The 26,613-nt window shown below is 36.9% G+C and overlaps 1 protein-coding gene and 1 non-coding gene across 3 annotated transcripts in view; both read right to left on the bottom strand.

The window, feature by feature from the left end:
• Window positions 1-26,613, bottom strand: part of LOC125779115 (uncharacterized) — a 579,602-nt gene that overhangs the window by 177,123 nt on the left and 375,866 nt on the right. The window lies entirely within an intron of this gene.
• The window catches only part of LOC109579273 (uncharacterized), a 28,835-nt gene continuing 13,439 nt past the window's right edge, over window positions 11,218-26,613 (bottom strand). Inside the window, exons 2-3 of the transcript XR_007423161.1 lie at window positions 21,181-25,229; window positions 11,218-21,124 (exon numbers count right to left, since the gene is read on the bottom strand). This is a non-coding gene — a transcript (uncharacterized LOC109579273). The remainder of the gene's footprint in view (window positions 21,125-21,180; window positions 25,230-26,613) is intronic.

Raw genomic sequence — 26,613 nt, forward strand, 5'->3', positions numbered from 1 at the left:
GCGTCAAAGTTTTCGCTTTATGCCCGAGAGCTAATATATCTGTTTGGTCACTATTTCCCTTCTAGCTTCGAAAAATTTCGAATTCCCATCTATAACTTTGGGGACATATTCTTAGATTATTTTTAAAGAGATTTAAGCAAAACAAAATAAAAATCGATTTTTTGAAGCTTCTAGAGCAGGCTCCTCCCTTAAACGACTACGGTTTCCAGTTCGGCTTCCTATTTAATTCATTATTTTTTGTTTAAAAATACCGAAAGCCTGCTGTATATGGACTCATGTTGAGCTAAGATAATAATTAAAAGTTCTTTTTTCCTGGTTGAGGTTTTCGTTGTCTCTGTATGGAGTCATAAGGAACTTTGAAATAGGGTAAGCAGAGTCACCTAAAATAATTGCATTCTCAGCCAACTCAACTTGGCCAGTCGTGATAGCTTTGAATACCATTTCGCGTCATGGCAACTTCCTGGGTAGCCAATAAATACATACATCTAAAAAACGAAATTTATTGTCACATAATATTTCTTGTGAAAGCGGTCGCTTACTACCTGAATTTGGAGTGGTGTTTACCAACCTCCACAAGGTAACATATAAGCAGTTTTCTAAAAAGTATTTAATACGCCCGCGCCGATTGCTAGTCCAAAAATTGTTGAATGGCTACTTTCAATTCCTGTAGAAAAATGTATGTTTGTTTTTTATAAATTCACGAATTTACTTTATATAACCATACAAGAATCGCACGACTTTCGAAAATGGGTAAAAATGACGTCATCCGGATAACTTTCTATGATTTTGCTACTTTTGGAATCAACCATTAAATTTTAAAGTTTTTAGTTAACAATAACTTCATTTTCGAATGGATCATCCTCTTCGTGTCTTCTTAAGATAAATCGTTCTATTTTATTTTTCAATTCATAGAATAATAGTACTAATTAAAAACAAAGATCAAGCAACAGCATCAGCTGGCATAACATCAGCTGTGCAAACTGAGCAAAGTAACCATACATTTCATCATTAACGAAAAAGCCCGACATTTCATTTTAACAGAGGAGAAAAGTTAAGGAGCATAACGTCCCTTATAATACTCACGCACCCAACTCAATAAACACGTGCAGCTGTATTTGAGTTGCTTACATAATATGAAAAAATTAAAATCGATTAATATCTGTGATGATGTATGTATATTCAAAATAATTACCAAGAGTTTTTTTAGTTTTGTGACCTGCTTACTATTAGGTCTCAAATTTTAGTCAATATTTTGAGACTAACGCTAGAGACTGTTTAGTGAATAGTAACTAGTCACAAATTGAGACTTTACTTCAAAATGTCTCAAATAGAGACTAGAGACTGGTTACAGAATCCCGCTATTAGTATTACCACAAGACAAGAAGGTATATTATGCTCAAGAAATAATAATAACAAATACTGTTTATTATTTAATTCACGGACGGACGGATGCACATATTGACAGTCACCTGGATTTCAACTCGTCTCGTCAACTTGATTATTTAAATATACCGTGCGATTCTGTAAATTGAGACAGTCTCAAGTCTCTAAATTTGAGATTTTAAGTTATAGACAATTTTTGAGACTTGAGATGATATTGCTATTCTGTAAGTGACACTCACAAAATCTATTACATTTCATTATTCAGAGATGTTTTTACACTTGAATGAAAATAAATATGTCGATAACAAATATTAAAATTCCTATAACATAGTCAAAAAATATAATTATCAATAAAAATAAAAATATATGTTGACTTTGTTTCATAATATTTACGAAATTTATGTCAAATTGATTTATTTTTCATCTTTTCGTGTTTGAGTTGCTTACAAAATATAAAGAAACGACAATCGATTAGTATCTATGATGATCTCTACTCAGTATATTCAAAATGGCAGACAAGAGCTCTTTTTAGTTTTGTGACCTGCTAACTACCAGGTCTCAATATTTTGAGACTAACGCTAGAGACTGTTTAGTGAATAGTAACTAGTCTCAAATTGAGACTTTGCCTCAAAATGTCTCAAATAGAGACTAGAGACTGGTTACAGAATCCCGCTAATAATATAAATTATTTTTAGGCACTTGTGTGCTTTATTCAGGCTCGATCAGAACTAACTTTAAAACATTCTTATTCTTAATTCTAAACCTAAGCCGTCCTCACTGCCGCTGCCGTCGTCGCTGCCGTCGTCGCTGTCGTTGCTATGTTTTGTCAAATGCAGTGTCAGCGAATCCCACGATTACGCCGACTTGCGTGTAGTGTGAGTCGTTGTTTGTTTGCGCTATATTTGTGCTGCGCCAGCGGATCCCACGGCTACGGTAGTTTGTGAGTATCGCTTGTTGTTGCTTGTCGTTGGATCATAGCTCGGGCCGTTGGTCATGGATTGGTGTAGTGTTAATGTTCAGCATTGCCTGAAACGGATGTTAGGCAGACAATGCTGACTTGATATTTTGGTGGTTTGCGTTTCGAGTTAACTCCTCCCTTCCTAAGTGAGAATCGTCCACGATTCTCTCGGTGACCTCTCTTACTAAGACATTCATTGCCTTTTTCGCGGTGTGTTTTTTATATTTGCTTAGAGCAAGTCGCAAGATTACTAGGATAAAGATTGATGCTATCGTTACTATAAAAAGCAATGTTGTTGAGTTGACTTCTCCTCGAAGAGCGCCAATATGGTTAATATTTTCCGCATTCATTTCATGAAGATAGTTCAAACTCAGTGTCTCTATATGTCCTAAAAGATTGACTCTTTGAGCCGTTGGAGTGCCAGGAGTACGAGTAGGAGTATGATTTCGATTGTGATACTCGGTCCCATTTACCTTTACCGACTGATCGAAAGTCAAAAGGTAAGTACCGCTGACGGTTCTGCTATCTCCTTTTTCAACCTCTATCGTTGCTGTGGCATTGTTGATAATGACAATGCCGTCATCGATTTCTTTGATGCCCTTATCATGATTGGTAGTAGTTGAACAATTTGCTACAGCACCTGTGAATAGCTGCTGACAACAAGTAGGGGTTGTTTGCTTCTTGCAAAAAGTTGCAAAAGTTGATTTTTCACATTTAACAGCATATGCTTCGTTTCCGCACTCAGCGACGGTATTAGTATCCCCAAAGTGTAGGACTCGTCCTTCGTGAGGCACGGCGAATAAACTATATTTTTTACAAACAATTTGAGGAATTGGATACTTAACTACAAAGTACAAATTATTCTTATTTTGTAAAGCCTTAATGCTAGACATTCCTATTATTTCTATTATGGTTATGTTAGTCGAGTGCTCATTGATAATATTATTGATATCACTATTATCTAATATTATTGGGTTCACTAGGTTCAACTTAGCTAGGGCTATTGAGATTGTGATTGATTGCAGTTCGAGGATTATTACTCTATTTCTTGCAAGTATTGTTTCGTAAAGATGACCTGTGTCTATTGCTTCCCTTCTTGTTGAGTTTATAATTGTGTTTATTGTTTGCGTAATTTCCAAGATTTTTTGCTGAATATGCGTATTAATTTTGTACTGTCTGTTATTAGAGTCAATGAGCATATCCTGTCTTAGTTGTAGTCTTTGGAAATCGTCAAAGTCAGGGGTGCCGGCGACGACTTTTAGTGCCGTACCTAAAAAGTTTAAGCTTCGTGCCTGTCGATGGTGAATGTCAACGGTTCGAAGTAAAGTCTCGATGTATTTTATGTCTGCTTCTACTATTTTCTTCATGTGTGTCAATGTGAAAAGGTCCATAAATCCTGCCGTCTCATCGTTCAATGTTGCATATAGTGTCAAGTTGGTAAAGTGCGTCAAATAACCGTAATGTTCCCATACTATTGCGTTTCCGTCCAAAATTGGGATGTAGTTGGAGTTGGTGTAGTCAGTTAGCTTTTGTGTTAAAGTGGTCGTCAATAGGAATGCCGATATTATCCTGTAATTTAAAATACAAGACTTGAAGTAATAAAGTGATTAAGGTGGACGAAGGTTGTCTTTGTGAACCCTCCTCCTCTTTATAAGAACGGTGGTGCCTAGGTCCTGTTCGACTACTTCTTCTGTAAATAGTGTTGAGAGTTTATTGCCTAGCCTTCGATTAACTTTCACTAGGACCTTGTCGCCAACGTTATACGTCACATTCTGACGACCCTTATTATGGTATTCGCGATCACTGGCCTGTGCTTTTTCGATACGATTTCGAACTAGTTCCGTAATGTTAGCTGAGCTGGGATGAAAGATGTCTATTGGTTTTTCGTGGGTTGTTGAATGAATTGTCTTATTATATTCTATGGTGGCAAGCAAAATCAAGTCAACAGTGTCATCGAGATTTCTTTCTAGTTTTAGACACCTAGCTATTTCAGTTAAGGTACTGTGGAAACGCTCCACTTGCCCGTTTGAGGTGCTATGCAGTGGAGGGGCGTTGGCGATTTTAACATTGTTGTAATTTAGCAAAGTTGATTTTATAGCATTTGAGTTAAGTGACTTTTCGTTGTCACAGTATATAGTTTTAACGTTTGGAAAAATGTTTATTAGATGTAGTATAGGTGGTTTTACGTCTATGATGGTTCTAGACGCGATTTTCTGCACTATAGCAAATTTAGAAAACTTATCGACGCAAGTTAGAAAATATTTCTGGTCCGTTGAGAAAATATCGAAGTGTAATATTTCACCAGGATTACATGGAACCGGTGTTGCCGCAATAACATGCTTCTTTGGATGTCTAATGTATTTAGACTTTGAACATATTCGGCAATTTGCTACTACTTCCCTTGCCTTTTTATTCATCTTCGGGAAAAAATAGTCAGCCAAGATCTGCTTAACATTTTCTTGCGCTGCCCTATGAGCTCTGTTGTGTTCAGCAAATATAATTTCTTGTTGATCACTTTCGCTGAAGATGTCCGTAACCATCTTTTCGGTATGACGGAATGTTACGTTGGGGTGAAGTTCTACCAGTCGGTGTTGAATTTTTGCCAACACTGGTAGGCTGCAATGTATTGCGTTAACTACGCCATCATTAATGACTTCCTGCAGCGTTTTTAGTAATGACTCTACGTCGCAAAATGAAATTACATGTCTGCTTTTTGAACCAAATATTATAAAGGTCTGTTTTGACTGGCTTTCGCTTTCTTGAAGAATTATCTGGTTTCTATAGCAATTTACGGGTTTATCCACCGTCTCTATAGTGTAGGTCAGTGACTCCTCACTGTGCATGGTGGCGCAGTCGGAGTTTGCCTCCATTTCAATTCCTACCATATTCATGTGCTGTCTGGACAACGCGTCAGCGACATGGTTTTCCTTTCCTGGTTTATAGAAAATTTTTGCGTTGAAGCTTTCTATTAGAGACTTCCATCGTTTGATTTTTGCGTTCGGGTTTTTATCAGAAACTGCGAACGTCAAAGGCTGGTGGTCAGTGTAGATATTCAACTGGTTAACACCGTACAGGTAGTTCCTCAAAGTGTTAAGAGCCCATACGATCGCCAAGAGTTCTCTTTCATTTGTTGCCAAATGCTCTTCTCTATCTCTAAGTGTTCTTGAGATCATGGTGATGGGTTTTTTCTCTTGTGAAAGGACGGCCCCCAAGCCCCTTGAGGATGCATCGGTTGTTAAGTCAAAAGGTTTAGTGAAGTCGGGATATGCTAACGTGACATCTTCTGATGCCAGAATTTCTCTAAGTTTATTAAATGCATCTATACCTTCTGGTGCTAGTTGAATTTTAATTTTTTTGGACTGTGTGGCACTTACTTTGCCATTTTCTCCCTTTAGCATATCAGTCAGAGGTTTTGCAAGGCTGGCAAAATCTTTAATGAAACATCGATAGTAGCTAGCCAATCCAAGAAAGGAACGTAGTCCTCGAAGAGTGGTTGGCTGCTCATAACATTTAATTCCATTGACTTTATCGGGGCTTGTTTTCACACCTCCCCTTGAGACAACAAATCCTAGGTATTCTACCTCGGTCTTGAAGAATTTCGATTTTTCGGCGGATATTCTCATATTTGCTTCATAGAGACTCCGCAGCACCCATTCGATATCTTTCAAATGGTCTTCTGCCGTTTTTGAATAGACAATTACGTCGTCAACGTAAACGTGGCAGGTTTTGCCAATTTGCTCCCTGAGGACATCGTCGATTGCTCTCTGGAAGATGCTTGGGGCGTTTCTTAGCCCAAAAGGTAAACGACAAAATTCGTATTTACCGTTGTTAACGGAGAAAGCGGTTTTCTCCCTGTCTCTTTCCGCTAACTCGATCTGGTGAAACCCAGATTTAAGATCGAGGGTGGTAAAATATTGTGCACCTCTTAAGTTTGACAAGATTACCATTGCGTTTGGCATAGGGTATTTATCTTCGACTGTGACCTCATTCAGTTTCCTGAAATCAATCACAAGACGTTTCTTCTTATTTCCCGTTTGATCTACTCCCTTCTTATCAACGACCCAAATTGGGTTATTGTAAGGGGACCTTGAGGGTCGAATGATACCATTGACGAGAAGTTCAGCCACTTCTTTGTTTACAAAGTCGGCTACACCCATAGGATATGGGTAAAGTCTCGAGTAAACCGGTTCATCGGTTTTTGTTCTGATTGTACCAATTATATTAGTATTGAAGGGTAGTGACTCGTTAGGGTCAGCAAACGCCTTATTTCTACTTTTGATAATTTCACAAAATTGCTCACGAACTGAAGATGGAATTTCTTCAATTTTAAGTGGATAAAGTTTACATTTTTACATTCATGGAACAAGAGCTTCTCAGTTCCAGAATCGTGTTTTATTGTACTCGTACTGAGGTCTATTTGGGCGTTTACCTGATTGAGCAAATCGAGCCCAATTATGCCGTCGAATGTTGTTATATTTGGTAGTATAAAGAAATCTGCAGTTACGCCAAACATCTTAATTCTACACTTTTGTGATACAGGACTATTGCCATGCAAAGACTTTACTATAAATGGTGTGGACGCTGGAATTATATTTTTTAGCTCAGGTATTGGCTTGATATAATTTTTCGAAGCTCCTGTGTCCACTAATAATTTAATTTTTTTTCCTCGATAACCTACTCCTCGCTCAATCCACGGGAGTAGGGACTTCCCCCTAAAAAATTCAATTGCTCCTCCTCGAGATCTTCAGTTTCATCTCCGGCTTCCTGATTATAAGTTACCTCACTAACCTTTTCTTGATTTAAGGTATTAATGCGTTGCATCTTTGGTCCAGTAACCCTATCTGAATCTGCCTGTCGTTTTCCCTGCTGTTGATTTGAACTATAACCCTGTCTACTGTTACTTTGATTCTGTTGTTGGTATTGGTTGGTTCTCTGTGATGGTTCCCTACGCCAATTTACATTTTGTCTTAGTCTTGAAACCGATGGGTCAACGTCCATGGGGGTCACTTGTTCTTGCTTGTTAGTCCTAGTATCATTTGTTCTGTGCTGTTTATTTGTAAAATGCGGATTTTTTTGTTGCTGTTGCATCTTTTTCTCCGAATTATTGTTTATTCCTACTTTATATTGGTCTTCAATAGACGTTGCGAAGTTTGAAGCAAACAAGTACCTTTCCCTATTTGACTCCACCTCCTGGGCTAATGCCAGGGCGCTAGGTAGGTCTTTAGGGCGAGAAGCAAATAGTATGTCACATAAAGGTCTTTTAAGGCCTGATATAAAAACTCTTAAAGCGTCCGCTCTATATTTTTCGCAAATTGATTCTGATACTTGACCCTCATGGGTCATTATGGTTTTATTCGTGAGGAGAGTTAATATTTTCTCAACCTCGTCGAAATATCGAAGCACAGATAGGTTACCCTGACGTAAGGTGGATAATTGCTGTTCAATTAAATAGTTATATCGGTCGCTTGTCTGCGTACGTAAAGTCTAGTCTCGCGATTATTGCGTCGAAATTCAAAACAGTGTTGAAGGATGCCAAAATGGCATCAGCAGAAGCCTTTATTTTATTCCTAATTATACCAACTGCTTGGTAGTGTCTAGAGCTTCCCTGGTAACTTCTGAAAACTTCATAAGATGTATGGGCAGCTTGTCGCCAAGACACATATGTACTGATTTGTCCGTCAAATTCTGGTAATGATTTTACCAGATCAAGTGGTTCGTCACACCTTACGTTCGGTAATATTTTTACCGGTTGGTATACTTTTGGCGTTTGACCAGTGGTCAATGTAGTCAATTGCTCCGTTAATCGTTGGAGCTTAACCTCGAAAGTCTGTCTTTGTTGTTCAAGAGCGCTTGAGACGGCTGCTTGAACCACTGCGGTTACCTGATTTGAATCCATTTTACTGGTCACCTGTAGTTTTATAATTCTTTCTAAGAGGTTTTCTAATTCTGAGTCACTCATAAACTTGGAAATTAAAATTGAATAGAACTTGTAACCGTTCTTATAGTCGAATCAATCAATCACACTCTTTTGTTGATATGGCTAGATAATTTCAGTTATTTATTACAATTTTCTTCACAAATTCTGTTTCTAAACACAATGTTTTTTGAGAAAAGATTACACTGTTTCTTCAATCAATCACACTCTTTTGTTGATATGGCTAGATAATTTCAGTTATTTATTACAATTTTCTTCACAAAATTTTATGATTAGCTTCTTATATTTCTAAAATAAATTCCTTTCCGTCTACTTTGAAAACTTAGTTTTAATTCAAAGGAAATTATAATGTTTTTATTTTAATGAGCACTCTACTTACAATATTCGAAACATGATTTTATTATAAACTGCTTTTTGATGAATCCTCGGATCCTTGGAGTCCTTGTAGGATTGTAGCGATTCTTTGTGAGTCCTTGGGTCCTTTGAAGTCATTAAAGGCACTCCACCGCAAAATACCTTGGTGATTTTTACTTTCTGGAGAATCCTTCGTATCTTCTTTACCCGGTTGGGCGCCAATTATTTTTAGGCACTTGTGTGCTTTATTCAGGCTCGATCAGAACTAACTTTAAAACATTCTTATTCTTAATTCTAAACCTAAGCCGTCCTCACTGCCGCTGCCGTCGTCGCTGCCGTCGTCGCTGTCGTTGCTATGTTTTGTCAAATGCAGTGTCAGCGAATCCCACGATTACGCCGACTTGCGTGTAGTGTGAGTCGTTGTTTGTTTGCGCTATATTTGTGCTGCGCCAGCGGATCCCACGGCTACGGTAGTTTGTGAGTATCGCTTGTTGTTGCTTGTCGTTGGATCATAGCTCGGGCCGTTGGTCATGGATTGGTGTAGTGTTAATGTTCAGCATTGCCTGAAACGGATGTTAGGCAGACAATGCTGACTTGATATTTTGGTGGTTTGCGTTTCGAGTTAACTTATATATAACCCTATATCCATCCTGCTCAGTTTTAAATGAAACATATGTACAATCGTTAAACAATGTCTAGAAACCAAGTTCATAGAACTAAAATAAAAGGTATCAAAATTAGGCGGTATTTCAACCAATGAATATTTGAATGAACTTCGCGAGGCAACTGAATTAGTATGTATAAACATTGTCATCAACTTCAATTCAAATTTTTAGTATTAGTTATACAGTTAGCAAAAAAACAACTTGTACACTTATGGAACTAAAATATAATTAAACACAGAAATTAAATTAGAAAGAGTATATAATATTTGTTTAACATAAATTAAAGCTTACAAGCAATATTTTAATTTTTTAGGTTAAAAAAATAACAATAACAAAAACATGCTAAAATTCAAATGCAAAAAAAATACTTGTACAGAACAAAAAAAACTTAATGTAACTATAAAAAAGGAAAATTTTTGTGCTTTTAGTATTTTGTATGGTGCCCTTTAGCTTCTTTAACAGCTAAGAGTCTTCTTGGCATCGAATGTACCAGATTTTGTGTTACATCTTGACCAATAGAACTCCGTATATCCTTAAGAGCGTTTTTTAAGGTTTCTTTGCCAGATATGCGGTAATCTTTTAATTTCGTTTTCATGTAAGCCCACAAGTGCTCAATCGGATTTAAATCTGGGCTCTGGGGAGGATGAGGCAACACTTTTTTGGTGTTATAAAGCAACCATTCTCTTACAATGACAGCTGAGTGCTTTGGATCATTGTCTTGCATAAACACAAATCCTTCCCCTAAGCCCATTTTTTGAGCGGACTGCGGCAAATTATTTTTTAGAATATTTAAATAATCCATTTTATTCATTATACCCTCAATGAAAACGAGATTACCTACCCCATTAGCACTCATACAGCCCCAAACCATAATATTTCCCCCACCGTGCTTAACCGTATATGTAATGTTACGAGGATTTAGTGCCTGTCCCTCCTTTCTCCATACAGATTTGCGTCCATCACTTCCAAATATATTGAATTTGGATTCATCCGTGAAGATTACATTTTCCCAAAACGAATTATCCTTGTGTAAGTACTCGTTTGCGTACACTAAGCGTTTTTTTAATATTTGCTTTAGAGAGGAGAGGCTTCTTCCGAACTGCATACGCCTTCAAATCCTGGGAATGAAGGAAGTTCCTTACTGTCTGTGGAGTGACGTCAACAATTTCTGCATTTTTCAGATCATTTGCGATTTTGATGGCGGAAATTTTTGGGTCCTTTTTTACATAATTTAAAACTTTCCATTGAACTTGAGGTGTATTTAGTTTTTTTGGACGACCTCCTCCACTAGGTCTTTCCACAGATCCGTTCTTTTGGAATGTTTTGACAACATAATGAACAGTAGTATGCGGTTTATTCACTATTTTCCCGATTTCACGCATTGAATTATTCTCTTTCCACAGTTTTATAATCGTTTCCTTTAAATCTTTTGATATTTGTTTTTCTGCCATATCTTTTACTATTATTCGAACGCAAAAACAGAATGAATTACCGCAATTTATATATTTACTACTTATAATACAAAATGCATTGTTTTTGTGAAGCAAATTTATAACGGGATATTTTTCTGTTACAAACTAACAAGTGTACAACTTGTTTTTTGGCACAGCAATGTTGCCACCTAATGTATTTTCAAAAGTAACTTTTAAAAAAACGGTCAAAGGCAGAATCTTATACACACATTTAAAAGCAGACAAAAATCCCTTTTATTGCTAATATAAAATGTCAATATTTATTAAGACCAGATCTAATTGAATAGAAAATTACTTTACTTTGAATGGTGTACAAGTTGTTTTTTTGCTAACTGTATTTCATATTCTACTCTGTTGCATATTTCCTCCATTCTTTGTCTCTCTCTCTACCTGTTATCGATATACGGTAAGGCATGTTAAATGTATGTGTACGCATCGACGAAACTGCACTTAAAAAAAAATTAATTATATGTTTTAATTAAATCTTCGATTAAACCAACTACATAAAATTGATATTAGAGTTTTTTTAATTAGCTATCACACAATACACTTAAAATTAATCTAAAACTCTAACTCACCAAAATAAAACGAATGATATCAAAAGTTATTCCCACTTCAATGTGTTTTTTGACAAACAATACTTGGAATGTGCGTTAAAAATGTAATTAGAGCAATTCAGAATCTGGTGCAAATGGTCTTGCATCCTTGCAATTGCAAATTAGACAGCATTTTTTTGCTTTTACACTAACAGAATATATAGCTCCTAAAGTAGAGGTAAATGAAAATTTTGCTGCGAGCACTTATTTAACAATAATTTTAATTTTAATAGGCACCAACATCTCCATTATTTTACAAAAAGTTAATTGATAAAACCGGAATAGATCTTATTCGCTGGAAAGTGCGGTACCTGAAGGCTTCATTAAAAAAGCAAGCGATTGGCGGTTGTTAACAGGAGTAGGCCTTCTCGAGTCCGATGCTGGGACGTCGAGTGTTGAAGGTAAGCGTAATGAATGCGAAGAAACTTTGTCTAATGTTTATATTTCAGGCAAAGTGTTGCAGATGTGCCCACACTTCAATCAACTGAAATATATTTTTGGTGCAAAATCCACAAGTGAATTGCCGTTTGAAGTGGTTGTTAGTGGTAGCACGTCCATAGTGAATGAAACCACTTTTTCTGATGTCGGCGAGAAATTGCGTCTCCAATTGACATTTCCAACAATGAAAACTGCCACCAGGCAATGTCAGTGAAATATTTATTTCAGAAAAAACCAAAGATCTCGCGGAAAAAATTAAATTACATGTTCCAAAGTCGTCTGCTGCAAATCTTGTTGCTTTTTAAGTCGAGCGTAGAGAAATGTTTAAAATGAAAAAGGAATGGGAAAAAGAGAAACATTAAAAAGATCACGCTTTGGGTGAAAGAAGATTGCAATCAGAAATTGAAAGAGGTAAAACTAAAATGGAATTCAAGAACCGTGAGTTGGATTTAAAAATGTTAGAATTGGAATAATGAAAGATTGAAAAAACTTTAAATTGAAAAGAAGGAAAAGTTCCAAATTGAGATGAACTATACGTATTCCTCTCAACAAGAATTTCTTTATATTTGTATTATACTTATTAAATACGGTTAAATTGCTATCTTCCATCACTCAAAGCGTTATCTTTTTCACTTAAATTAAAATAACCACATATGTATTTTGTATAGAAAAGTTTTATGTAATGTATAAATATATGTAATTTAAAACTGACAAATAAATTAAAATGCATTTAAGAAAACATTAATGTGTATATGGTTGTATTTTAATTTCTCCAACATTGTTGGGTATATGGTCATCTGGTTCAATAGAATCTTCCGTAGTGATTGACGGATCTGAAACGTCGTCGAACGAAGTGGACCCGTTATAATTTAAATGTTGTATAAAATAGAGCAGCTGCTTTAGGCTTCCAAATCTTTCTTTCAAAGGCCCAAAATAATGCTCTACTCTAACCTGGTATTTGCTGTGCCGTAAATTAAATGCAATTTTGGCGTTGCTATTCAACTATCTTTAGTTGCTTCTGTAGAGGTTTATTAACGTTGCAGACAAAAGGTATGCCGAATCCCCAGCAATCCATTGCTGTGAAGAAAGACAGTGCTCATTTTGCTTACAGAGAGAGCTTTCAGGGCGACCAACCACAACATGTCGAATTACTCGTTTATAGTCACAAAGTAGATTTTATTGAATATATGTTATTTCTGGAGAAGTATGATGCATGGTCTTCGATTGGGGATTCTGCCAATTTAATCTAGGTTCCATCAATATATAATATAAAACGGCAACTCATCAAAGCTATCCGACACTATTTTCGATCGTTCAATCTCATCGGCACAATATATATTTTAAAGTTTATTGCCTTATTTATAGTTTATTTAGAAATACTTAAAAACTATTTTACAAGGTGAAAGGCTGTCCGTGAACCCGTCCGTTCGGTACGATGAAAAAAGGGAGAAAGTTAGGATTCTGAGAAACGGGTTGCTTACAACTAGAATAAAAAAAGGTAGTACAGCGTAGCTAAAGGATAGTATTATGAAAGTAGCAAAGGGTTGCTTATAAGCAGTGAATACAGCGTTGCCACAGTATCCCCCTCCAGACTGGGTGAACGGTTTAGATCGTGCCTAAAATATAACGAAAGATACTTGTTGACGTTCTGCTCCAGTTGATAAGGTTCTGTGAGTTTGTGGCATAAGTCGTCATTCGGTAGATATGCTGGCTTTAATCGGTCTATAGAAATATTTTTCTAAACCTTATAAGGTCCTTCGTATGGTTTTGAAAAAGATAGGCGCACTGAGTCATTTCTGACGAAAACGTTTTCGCACGTCGCAAGATCGGGATATACAAATTCATTCCTTGAACCATGGCATGATGTAGTGGATGGCCTGATGGTGTTCATTAAGTCTCGGAGTTGAGTAACGAATTCTGACTGTATTTCAAATCGCCTGTCGTGTACGAAAAAAGTTCTAATGGAATTCACAGCATTGATTAATTTTGCCGGTGACGCTCCTAAGTCTTGTTTGTAGACGGTTCGTAGGCCCAAGAGTATTGTTGGTAGAAAGTCGGTCCAACGTTCGGAGTTAATGTATAAAGTTGCAGCCTTCAACGTTCGGTGCCATCTCTGTAAATGATCTGATGTAATTACGGCTGGAACTCCAAATCTTGCGATCCAATTGGCCATGAGAGCTTTTGTGATAGTTGGTGCTGTCATATCGGGTATAGGAATAGCTTCCGTCCATCTCGAGCAGCGTACGATAATTGTTAGGCAATAACGGTTACCTGCATGTAAGGGAAATGGTTCTGCCACGTCGATATTAATGTGATCGAATCACGATTCCTCGGACTCGTAGTGGTTGAGAGGCGTAAGTGTGTTTCGAGTGATTTTTGCCTTTTGGAATTGTTTGCATGATTTTGCGAATGCAATATACGTACTGTCTTTTTGAATTCCAGGCCAAACGAATCTACTAGTCAGTAGTCTGGCTATAGCACGAGTACTTGGGTATCATAACCTATGGGTAGCTCGTAACACTTCAGAGTGTCGCAGATTATTTGTTTTTTCTTATCGTGGCTAAGAATCGTTTAAAACCATTGACTTTACTTGGTTTGTCGAGGTGGAGATGAGTTAGGTATTTGTCTAAGGATGATGATGCTACACAGATGTCATCCATTGGTGGAAGGTTTTTTTCAGATCGATCATTGAAAAGATTGTCTTTCCTTTTAAATTACAGGTGAAGTCGTGCAGACATGGAGTTGAATATCTGCCTGCAACTGTTACACTGTTGAGTGCCCTGCCAGGTCTGCTTTCATTACCATGTGAAGAGGGCTGGCTCAACTGCTGTTCGATAGGCGGTAGATGCCCAAGCCGCGACTTACGATGTGTCGCGCGTGTTAAATTGCTAAACTCTTGAGTAGGCTTACATATGCACATGACGTGTCCAATGTTTTTATTGATAATTTATTGTTACTTACGATGTCACTGATATTATGTTGTCGACTTATCCTTTTTTTTAAGTCAGCATTCTATAGTGACTTATAAAGTCGGCTCCAATATTTCCGCTCGGCGATGAGGAAGTTCCAAAGGAATTTTCGCCTAAGATCTAAATTGATTTAAGGAAGTACTTCGCTATATACGGTAATTGGGGTACCGTTTGCCGCAAATAGTTTAACGGTTGATGGCTTCATGTTGTTGCTTCGAGTGGTTTTGGGAATTTCCCAAGCGTCTGCCGCGGTGTCTATTAAAAAATTGTTTTCGTTTCGGATTGTTATTCGCTCTTTTGCCTGTTATTGTAAGAACAGTGTTTCCTACAAGCTCAAACGTTAACCCCAAATTTACTGTGATACCAGCATAATTCGTTTGCGCAGTCTTAGTGTGTGCTTCGTTCTTGTCTCCGTCTGCTTCGGCTGCGACTTCGTGATCGGTGCGTTTTCATGAATTCGATGTGCCTCGTTGGTTGGGCGATTTCCTTTCTTAATTTCTCTAGCGTGGTCGACTCATTGTTAGTTTGCGTGGGGGTGCCTGTTGCGGGTGCTTGGTTACCTATCATGTTAATTTGTCGAAAATTCGTGCAGTCCGCGATGGCGTCTGCAATAGCATCATTATCTGCTAAGTCATCCTTTGATGTGATCACAGCAGCTTGAGCGTGAGGAGGTAGACGCGAAACCCAGAGGCCGATGATTACTGTCTCGCAAAGTGCTGTGTTGACCACCTGGCGCATTTCGTTGAACAGTTGACTTGGTTTTAAGTCACCTAATGGCATATCGGAAAGAACGCATTATACGCGTCGCTGTTGGCTATCCACGAATTGAGCTACAGGTTTGCATTTGATGTAGTCGTAATGAGTAGAATCGATTATGACCTTCAACTCCATTAGCTTGCTTGGTGGAACGTGCCATGACCAGATTGTATTTTCGTTCGTTGTGGATCACACCTGTAGCAGCAAATCAGAATTCTAGGGACAAAAAATAAGACCCAATGTTAGTGTCGTTCATATTAGGCGGTCTTATGCGAGAAACCATTGCTGCATGCATGTGGAGATCGGGCTGATGCACTTCGATTGCTGATCTGGCCAGAACGCTTTGAGGCGCCTGCGTTTGATCGCGGGCGGAGATGTCTGTACGGTGCTTTCTCCTTGCTGTTCCATCTGTTGATTCGCTTCACTTGTTCGGGGTCACTAGCTTTGAAAGTTTATTGCTTTATTTACAGTTTATTTAGAAATACTTAAATATTAATTTACAAGGTGAAAGGTTATCCGTAAACACGTACGTTCGGTGCAACGGTTTGTCGAAAAAGGGAAGAATAATAGGATTATGGGAAACGAGTTGCTTTCAACTAGAATGAAAAAAGGAAGTACAGCGTTGCTAAAGGATAGTATTGTGAAAATTGGAAAGGGTTGCTCATAAACAGTGAATACAGCGTTGCCACATATTAGGTTATCAAAAAAGTCTTGCGGTATTGTCGCTAGTTGGCGCTGAAAGCGCGTAGTTCTAGTTTTATTCGTCGCATGGTCATGCTATACCTTTTTGGAAAGCTCATTTCACGCGCTAACACGTGTTTGATTGATTGTAGTTTCTTTTAAGTCGTTCGTGAGTTATAGCGTCGCAAACATGGAGCAAAATAAAGTGAAAATACGGCATATTTTACAGTAATACTACGATAAAGGCAAAAATGCATCTCAAGCCGCCAATAAAATTTATGCAGTTTATGGACCCGATACAGTTTCCATTTCCACCGCACAACGATGGTTTCAACGTTTTCGTTCTGGTGTAGAGGTCGTCGAAGATGCGCCACGCTCCGGAAGGCCTGTCGTCGAAAATTGCGATTAAATCACTGAATTGGTCGAAAGAGACCGGCATAGTAGTCATCAAACCGTTATAAACCATTTGAGGAAGCTTGGAGTCACAAAGAAGCTCGATGTATGGGTGCCACACGAACTGAATCAATAAAAATACCGCAAGACTTTTTTGACAACCCAATATATACTTAGATTGGTGACGCAAGAACACTCCAAAGATTCTTTTTGCTATTATCGATATCGTTTCGCCAATTTGTCGTTATTTTTCTATATGTTGCACTTTCTCCCGACGTACCCAATCGAAACAGTGTGATTGCTGATTGCAATTCGATCGAAAATTGCTTACATGATTACGCTATGTTGAATTCCTCATCGCTTTTTAATATTTCCTACCTTCAATGTCCATAATTTCTTCAGCAGCTTCATAAATTAAAGCGTCAGTTAATTTTTTCCTATAATTTTTTTCTTTCATATTTTCCAATTTGTGCGAAAATTTTGTTTACAAACAATTTTTTTTCTTCACCGATCAGATGTAAAATAATGGCCTTTGCAAGGTTTGCGCAGGAACCGCAAAAATGACGTTCATTGTTGATGGTAAATATTTGGAAATACATAATTTTGCAAACTCGGATGCAAAAGATTCTGAATTACCCTATTGTAACAGTTTTCAGTGTTGCAACTTTCAAAGCCCAAACACAATTAAAATGTAATTAAAAAGAAGAAAAAACGTTAACTTCGGCTGTACCGAAGCTAATATACCCTTCACAGGTGCATTTCTTTTAGTAACTATGTGTTCAGTTTATATGGACGATATATGCTATAGTAATCCGATCTGAAAAATTTTTTCGGAGATTATATTATTACCTTAAGCAGTAATCCATGTCAAATTTCGTGAAGATACCACGTCAAATGCAAAAGTTTTCCATACAAGCCCTTGATTCCGATCGTTCGGTTTGTATGGCAGCTATATGCTATAGTAAGCCGATCTGAACAATTTCTTCGGAGATTACATTGCTGCCTTAGCAAATAATCTATACCAAATTTCCTGAATATATCTTGTCAAATGCAAAAGTTTTCCATACAAGAACTTTTTTCCGATCATTCAGTTTGTAGGGCAGCTATATGCTATAAAAAGCCTATCTAAACAATTTCTTCGGAGATTACATTGTTGCTCTAGAAAATAATCTGTGCCATATTTCGTGAATATATCTTGTCAAATGCAAAAGTTTTCCATATGAGAACTTTTTTCCGATCATTCAGTTTGTATGGCATCTATATGCCATAGTAAGCCGATCTGAACAATTTCTTCGGAGATTACCTGTGCCAACTTTTGTGAAGATGCTTTGTCAAATGTGAAAGGTTTCCATACAAGAAATTGATTCCTGTGTGACTAGTTCGTATATATTATATACAGACAGACCGAGGGACGGACGGACATACAGACAGACGGACATGGCAAAATCGACTCAGCTCAACATATAGATCATTTATATATACATATTATAGGGTCTCCGCCGCTTCCTTCTAGGTGTACAAACTTCGTGACAAACTTAATATACCCTGTTCAGGGTATAAAAGCGTACCTCTCGATGCGACTTTTTTTGTGACGCACAAAGAAGAAATAACACTAATAAATCATGGAGTACATGTTTCTTTTCCTAAGAAGGCTTGTTTTGTAGATAGACATAATCTGACCATTTCCACTCTTTAGAATTGTCGAAATCAGACCAGAGCTTTTCAAGACCCCGGCTACCGAATATATGCACTCTAGAGACCATGGATGACATATTATAATACATGGGATATAATACCGAAATGCTGTGGGAGTTTTTTTTTTTACAATAAAGTACTCTTGTGTCAATAACAGATAAAATATTAAGATTAATATTTCTTGCACTGTTATACCATTATATACCCACAATAAGAATATCGAAATATCGTAACCCATTAGATAGGTTAAGTGGACAAATTTTCTTAAAAATAGTGTAGCTAAACGAATGAATATGAATGAAATTGGTCTAGACCAGTGTTTCCACCCGCCACCTTGTGGGCGCTGCAGGTGTCAAGGGGGGCGGTAAGAAACCCAAAAGAAAATATGGGCGTTGTGTAGAGGCCTGGGGAGTTATTTGTAATTTTATTTAGCTAGGAGGCCTCTTAGAAAACGACTACATGAGCTCTCGACTCTCAACAACAACTTGTGAACATCAACTAATATGAATTAAAATATTGCTCAAACTCGGTTCTATATTTCTCTCCGCGTAGTTCATATATCTGTCCTATTTTATTGAATATAGAAAAAATGTAAGTCATGTCAATCGGTCGCTCCGTTTCATAACGGGGCATCTCAACAGGATAGAATTTATAGAATACTAACTGTCAAACGTATTGCTATTGCCATTGCCAAATCTGTATGTGAGCATTTGCTATCATAATATAATCATTTGCGCAAAGGTGTAGGGAAGGTAGGTTCGAGCTGATGTAGCGCATGCTTTGAGCTTTTGAACTCCTTAAATCTTTTATGTGGAAAATAAAAAAGGGGCTTTATCTTTTCTTACAAATGTATTTCTGGGAAAAATAAGATAATACGAAAAGCAGAAAGATCCTTTTTTTACAAATGTATTTCTAGGAAAAATAAGAATTCATATTTTTGGACTACTATATAATAATTGTTATAATTATAAGCATTCCTATATAAACAATGTAATATTTATTTTATATTCATTTGTAGTTTTGCGCGCAATAGATGAGCATTACTTACGCCTCCTTTACACTACTCACAAAGTTAAACGTATTTCGGCCGCAGATATTATCCGAAAAATTCCTTTGAGTAATAATTCATCACCTGAGGACAAGCCAATTCTCAATTCAGCTCGATGAGTCCACTTTACCAACTAATGAAGCATTGTTCTTGTCCTACGTAAGGTTTATTAAAGATGAAAATATGTGAAGAACTATTATTTGCTAGAAATTTAGAGACCGATACAAAAGGCGAAACCGTATTCAATATATTGGAAAAGTTTTGCGATGAGAAATAGATTTCTTTGAAAAATATTATTTCGATTGCTACGGATGGCGCTCCGGCTATGATAGGGTGCAATAAAGGCTTAATAGCGCACTTAAAAAATAAAATTCCAGATGTCCTTGGTGTACATTGCGTTATTCATAGACAACATTTAGTTGCTAGAAACTTTAGTGAAAAAATATTTCAATCACTCAATATGTCATCAAAGCAGTCAATAAAATCCGCAACAGCTCTTTGAATGATACATTATTTCATCAGCTTTGTGTTACTAATGACGAGGATTTCAATCGTTTGTTGTTTACGACAGCTTTCTGTTCATTCGTTTTGGCCCATACAGTTTCGTTAAGTCTTAATGGTGCTACATGTTTTGGGAAGAATTTAGTATACCATCCCAGGATTTCGGGAATAAAATGGGTATGGTCGGATAGAGGAGATTCTCCAGATCACGAATATATATGGTATAAGCAGGAAGCTTATAGTTTTCGAGTTATTCGCGTTTTAAGTTGAAAATTTGCAATATTTTAATTACATATTTTCGATATATAAAATTAATTTTGCACTTATATTTTTCACTTTTATATACACTAACACATCACTTATTCATTTGCACACATTTATTTTTTATAATATAGTGCAAAAATAGCTTTTAATACACATTTAAATTATTGTTGAATTTGATTATTTAAGAATAACAAATGAATTACAAACTGTCATATAATCAGTGTTACCTTATCAACATCATTTGTAAAATAACTAAATGAAATAAAGGAAAGAGATTATACCCCAAATACGAAAATCAACAACCTATAAAAACAATAACCTTGGTCGGTCCAACACTGGGGTGTATCAAATTTTTTTCGCGTAGAACTCCTTTTTCCGTGGGCGGCCTTCGGCCGCGCTTCAAAAAAATCACCCTGGTCGGTCCAACACCGGGGTGTATCAAATTTTTTCGCGTAGAACTCCTTTGTACGTGTAAAATAACTAAAAGAAATTAAGTAAACAAATTATACCCCAAATAAGAGAAAGGAAAACATAAAATATAAAGAAACCATTTAAATTTAATAAAAACAAACGTGTATTAAGGCTTGTATATAAATTTTATTGCCTCTAATAATTTGACGAAAGGATCTTCGTGTCTGTTGGCCACATTTTTCCGCCAAACATACTCAAAAATTAGGTCGGCGAAGTTTTCGGGATTGTTGGGTTGTCCCTCGCAAAAAACCTTTTAATCACACGCCACTGGGACTCTATTCGCTGCGTATGCGTTCCATCTGCAGCCACAAATGGATTGTCCGGATCGCTGTGATTCACTTTTCGGTGCTCATACCCGTGATTCGCCAAACCATCGTACGCCTTCCAGCAATCTGTGCTTATTGTAGTTCCTGCCGCAACATGCTTCTTAATCAGGGGTATGAGCACCTCCGCAGACCTAACATTATCTGGGCATACTTCGAGCCGCAGGTCGTCGCTCCCATCCTCAATCATCCCCAACACCCAGTGACCTTCCGCACTCCTGCCTAAAACGAGAAAAACATATAAGTAAGTAGCTAATATTGTATATTTTTAACCTTACCTTTATTGAATTTCCTCTTCCCGAATTTGCTTTCATCAATTTGGACCTTTTTGCCAGGGCCACCTATTTTACCTACCGCCTCCTGATTTTCCACTTGATATAAAACTACCGCTTCGCGACAGTAATTATACCAGTCACATATGGTAGCGCTAGATAAAATAGATTCCCTGACAATACTGTTTTTCCTTACTACGTCATGCGACCAGTGCGATGCGTAGCAAAACATTAAGTAAAAAACTTGTGGCAATGGTATTCTAACATTTTCCAGCCAGGTGCCCGTGGATCGAGATATTCCGGAACGCATTCGGCAAGATCCTCTTCGGCATCTAAACGTACCGACGGTGCTATTTCCCGTCATGGAGAGCACCATCGGCAGTCTATGCACCCTGCAAATTCTTCCTCTGGCAATGAGACCATCCTCTTCGCAAAATAATATGCAGCTCTCCTTTGTTTGAAATGTGTTGAATATTTTTGAAATATTCCACATTCTCTTTACCTCTGACACGCTCAATTTGTTTGATTTGCGAACATTTATAGTCGCTTCTTCTTTTAGATCTACATAAGTATAATTATAACAAAGTATTAGAAACATGATTTAAATATTCTTTTCAATATTTAATTTGCCATACCTGATGAATTATTTTCCATTTTTTTCAAAAATATTTCCGTAATTTTAATAAAAATTAATATAATTATATGTCCACACAGCTTAATCTTCCAAACACGAAATAATTATAAAAATGACAAATAAAAGCAACGATACTTTGCTTTAAAAGTAGCAGTACTTATATCCGTTAGATCGCATTGATGTTAGAGTGGTTGTTATACCCTCTATGACATTGCTACTTCTGTGCGTAGAACTCCTTTTTGCGTGGGGGCTTGTGGGCTGAAACCCCCCCCCCCCCCCCCCCGAAATAAGGAAATTTTTTAAATAAATCGCAAATAAAAAAGATTTATCACTGACTGAATCTTTTGAAACTCTTATACACAACTCAGCTCAAACCTATAACAGTCGTACGCAACTACACTAGACGGTGACTGAAAACTTATCAAAAGTCATACTTAAGCGTTGTACAGATCTCCATCTTGATATGGCGAAGTTGGTTGGCCAGGGATATGACGGAGCAGCAAACATATCAGGGCATTTAAGTGGAGTGCAAACCAGGATAAGACAACTGTATCCAAAAGCACGATATGTTCATTGCGCTAGTCACCGATTAAACCTTGCGCTTTCTAATACTATGTCATTACCTTCAATACGGAACTGCCTTGGTATTGTCAGTGAAATAGCAAATTTATTTAGAAACCATTCAAATGCAAACACAACTTTCCAGGACGTTATACAGAAGCACGCACCAGAAAGCAAAAAAAGACGACTTGTTCGCCTTTGTGAAACAAGGTTTATAGAAAGGCATGAAAGCATTATAAGCTTTGTGGAGCTTTTCAAATTCATTGTACTAAGTTTGGAAATAATTTCGAGTAAGACATGGTCCATTTCGTCTAAAGCATCAGCCTTCTTAGCAGCGGTAGAGAAAAGCGATTTTTTGCATAGTCTATTCGTCTGTGAGCAATTGTTCAGCTTAACGCTGCCACTGTCTGTGTAACTCCAAGAAAAATCTATGGATTTTGTATCAGCAATGAACCGAGCCAAAGAATTAATAAGAACTCTGCACCAGATAAGAGAAACAGCGGATGGTTTTTTCAACGATATTTTCCAAACAGCATCACAAATGTCTAAAGATCTTTATGACATAGATCTTGTAGTGCCTAGAGTGACTTCGCGTCAAACTACTAGTGCTAATCCACCTTGCACAACCCCTGAAAGCCACTTCAGAGTTACAATATTTATTCCATGCGTTGATGCTCTGATTCAAAACGTGACAGAACGTTTATTAGTGAATGAGGATATACTCTCGTCATTTCAAATTCTACTCCCAGGTTTTGCTGCAATTGATAATGCCGAAGAATTAAAAAATTTGACTATTTACTTCGAGGAGCAAATATCAATGACAGCATTAAAATCAGAGTATCGATTGTGGTGTGCCAGCTTATCAACAATAGATCCAACCATAGAAGTGTTGAAATTACTGCAACATTGCGATGCAACGTATTTTAAAAATATTCACTACCTGCTTACAATTTTACCAACTCTTTCAGTGAGGACCGCTTCCTTCGAAAGAACTTCTTCAACCTTAAAAAGAATAAAAACTTTACCACCCAGTGTGATGGGCAATGAGCGGCTGAGTGCACTTGCTGTTATTGCAGTGCACTGGGATATTAAAATAGATCCAGATGAAGTAATTAATGATATGGCAAACAAGAAGAAAAGAAAAATATTACTTATTTAAGTTACAACTACCAAATAATTTAAGTAATACGTATATGAATTTATATTGTTTTTTTTAATAAACAGAAAATTCAAAGTTTATATATGTTTTTACTTCAGCCCCCTCCGAAATGAAAAGCTGGCTACGGGCCTGCACTGATTATATGACAGTTTGTAATTCATTTGTTATTCTTAAATAATCAAGTTCAACAATAATTTAAATGTTTATTAAAAGTTATTTTTGCACTATATTATATAAAATAAATGTGTGCAAATGAATAAGTGATGTGTTAATGTATATAAAAGTGAAAAATATAAGTGCAAAATTAATTTTATATATCGAAAATATGTAATTAAAATATTGCAAATTTTCAACTTAAAACGCGAATAACTCGAAAACTATAAGCTTCCTGCGGCTATAACCATATATATTCGTGATCTGGAGAATCTCCTCTATCCGACCATACCCATTTTATTCCCAAAATCCAGGGATAGTATACTAAAGCCGACCCCATGTTTTATTTGTTTATTAATATTTCTTGCAGCTTTCCAGAGTGAGTTTAGTCAGATAAGTTTTGAAGAAAAAACTCTTTAATTTGTGCTCTTAGTTTCGCTGTACATTTATTAAGCTCAGTTTTGAGAACAGAGGATCTGGTTTGCTGCCATCTCCGTCGAAGCTTGCGCTTTTTATGGATAATTTCTAAGATGTGTTTTGGGTATTTGGTACCACTTAGATTCACACGGGTATTTGGTGTACTCTTCCACGCAGCGTTTTGAATTATTTTTGTGAAATCTTCAACTTAGCAGTCCAACTCGATACCAGTGCTTAAGCTTTGCGTCGACTTTATTCAATATACTTTTAAATTTATACCAATTAGTGTGTTTATTACAACAATGATATACCTTCCATCATATTTTTTTTTAATTCATATACGTTTCTATTTTTATATTATGTTTAGGTGAACTATACAGAGCAATAAGATACAATGTGTGATTGTGCAATTTAACTGAAATTGTTGTAGCTTTCTTCCATCTTATTCGGATCTTCCTCACAGTATTCAATATTGCTTTTGATAATTATAGCGCTCCCTCCCTGCGTTTGCCGGGTGTGGTGTATGATATAATTCATAATTTTTAAATTTTAAAAATTTCAGGTAATAGAGATATATCAATATTTCTTGCGTATAGAATAACTTCTAATTCATTTTTTCTTTTGGAAAGACCATTAGCGTTCCATAGCATTATTCTCAAAGAGTTACTGTTCATCAATAAATTGTAGATGGTACTCAAGAGCGTTGAGCCGCTGATTAAAGGACTTAAATAGTTTCTCTTGCTCATTTAGTTTATCCAAGATTTGGGATAACAGACTACTTTTTTGAATTGTTTTTGTATGGTCTTGTTTAGCTATTTGCGCAAATGAAACTTTAGAACCGGAAGGAAGGGATTTTACTTCTCCTGTGTTCACAACGGGTTTGTTCGTCGAAGCATTGGCATTCTTCTCAACTGAATTACCATTCTTTTTATCTCTAAGTTTTTGCAGTTCTTTTGCGACGACACAACCACGGTAGCGTGCAGGATGAGAATCGCCGCTGTTGCAACATTTAGCAGGGTCTTTTTCAGCTTTTCGGCATTCAATAGTAGAATGTTTGCCTCCATATTTCACACACCTCGATGGTTTACCACAGAAGTTTTTTGTATGTCCAAAAGCTTGACAGTTTTTGCACTGTGGAATTAATGTAGATGCTTTAATAGGCTCAACTTTGACAACGGTGCTAAGAATGGTTTTGATCTGGTAAATTTTCTTAATCAAATACTACTAAAAACATATTTAGCGGTTTAGTCTTCCATTTAAGCTTATTAATTGCATTTATGACCTTCAGGTTTTAAATCATTTAAAATGGATTGTGTATCGCATGAGTGGTGTAAATTTTTTATCATTACCTTTATTTGTCTACTAGCTGACCCCGCAGCCGTTTTCCTGCGTGAAATTATGTGTTTTGAAATGAAAAGGAAGTTAAATTTATCATTTCATTTTATTTTTTCAATGTAACGCAGCTTGATAAACAACATTTTTTGGTTTCTCTTCCGCTGCGTAAATGTAGAGAGAAGATAGTTTTCCTACTCGTGAGCACGCCACGTATTTTTGGCCATGTGAAAAACATAGAAGTTTCAAATTTATGCTACACATTTCTAGCAAACATGCTTGTGTCCTGATGATTGTCATCTCAAATTTAATTTTTACTGGAAACGGAATCCGTTTAAACTGAAATGGCAAATCGATAGAACTCAAAGGGATTCGTGGAATCAAGCATTCTGCCCCCTTGTATTCAATAGCGCAGATTGCGGAACATAATAACGACAGATCCAACTTTGAGACGCAAACAATGCGGTGGCATACTACCAAGCCTCTCCAAAAAATTTAGAAATTCCACTGGATAATTCACGGCGTCGTCTTCATTATCAAAACGATCGATCGATTTGTATGAGCGCAAGTCTCCCGGAATTTGACTTTGAATCTTCCAGTTTAAGTCAACAACATCGGTATTTTTGGCAGTTAACATTGCGCGTGCACTTAAGGAATCGTAGTTACGATATTTTGGCAATGGCCGAACATTCGTGATGGGTTCATCTTTCGTGAATTAATAACCGGCGAATGGAATTGATATCAAATCACCGGAAGTATCAACCGGAATTGACCCATTTCCAAGTTTTAGCGAAGACGATGTAAAATGTCTTCGGCAATGTTATATTTGTTCGTATCCCATAATAGGTGCGGACTTGAACGCTGATATGTCCAAATGACTATCACGAAAAGTGTGCGAACTTCATTTGCATTCCAGTGATTGACATTTTCCAGCAATTGTAATTGCTGGCTTACTTCTCCAAAACTCGCACACACCGGCTGCTTTCGTAAACGCAATATGCATAGCATACATGCATTGCATACTATTCGTAAACGCCAATGCAATAATTTAGACAAAGTATTTAATTCATAAATGAATGACAACCCTATTTCATGCGCATGAGTTGTCAAAATGTGCATGACTTTTGTTTTACATGAATTGCAGTCAAAAGAAACGGCAAGAGTTGAAATGGATGGTTCGCCA

This window comes from Bactrocera dorsalis, chromosome 6 (assembly GCF_023373825.1).
Source record: "Bactrocera dorsalis isolate Fly_Bdor chromosome 6, ASM2337382v1, whole genome shotgun sequence".
NCBI classification, from domain to species: Eukaryota; Metazoa; Arthropoda; class Insecta; order Diptera; family Tephritidae; genus Bactrocera; species Bactrocera dorsalis.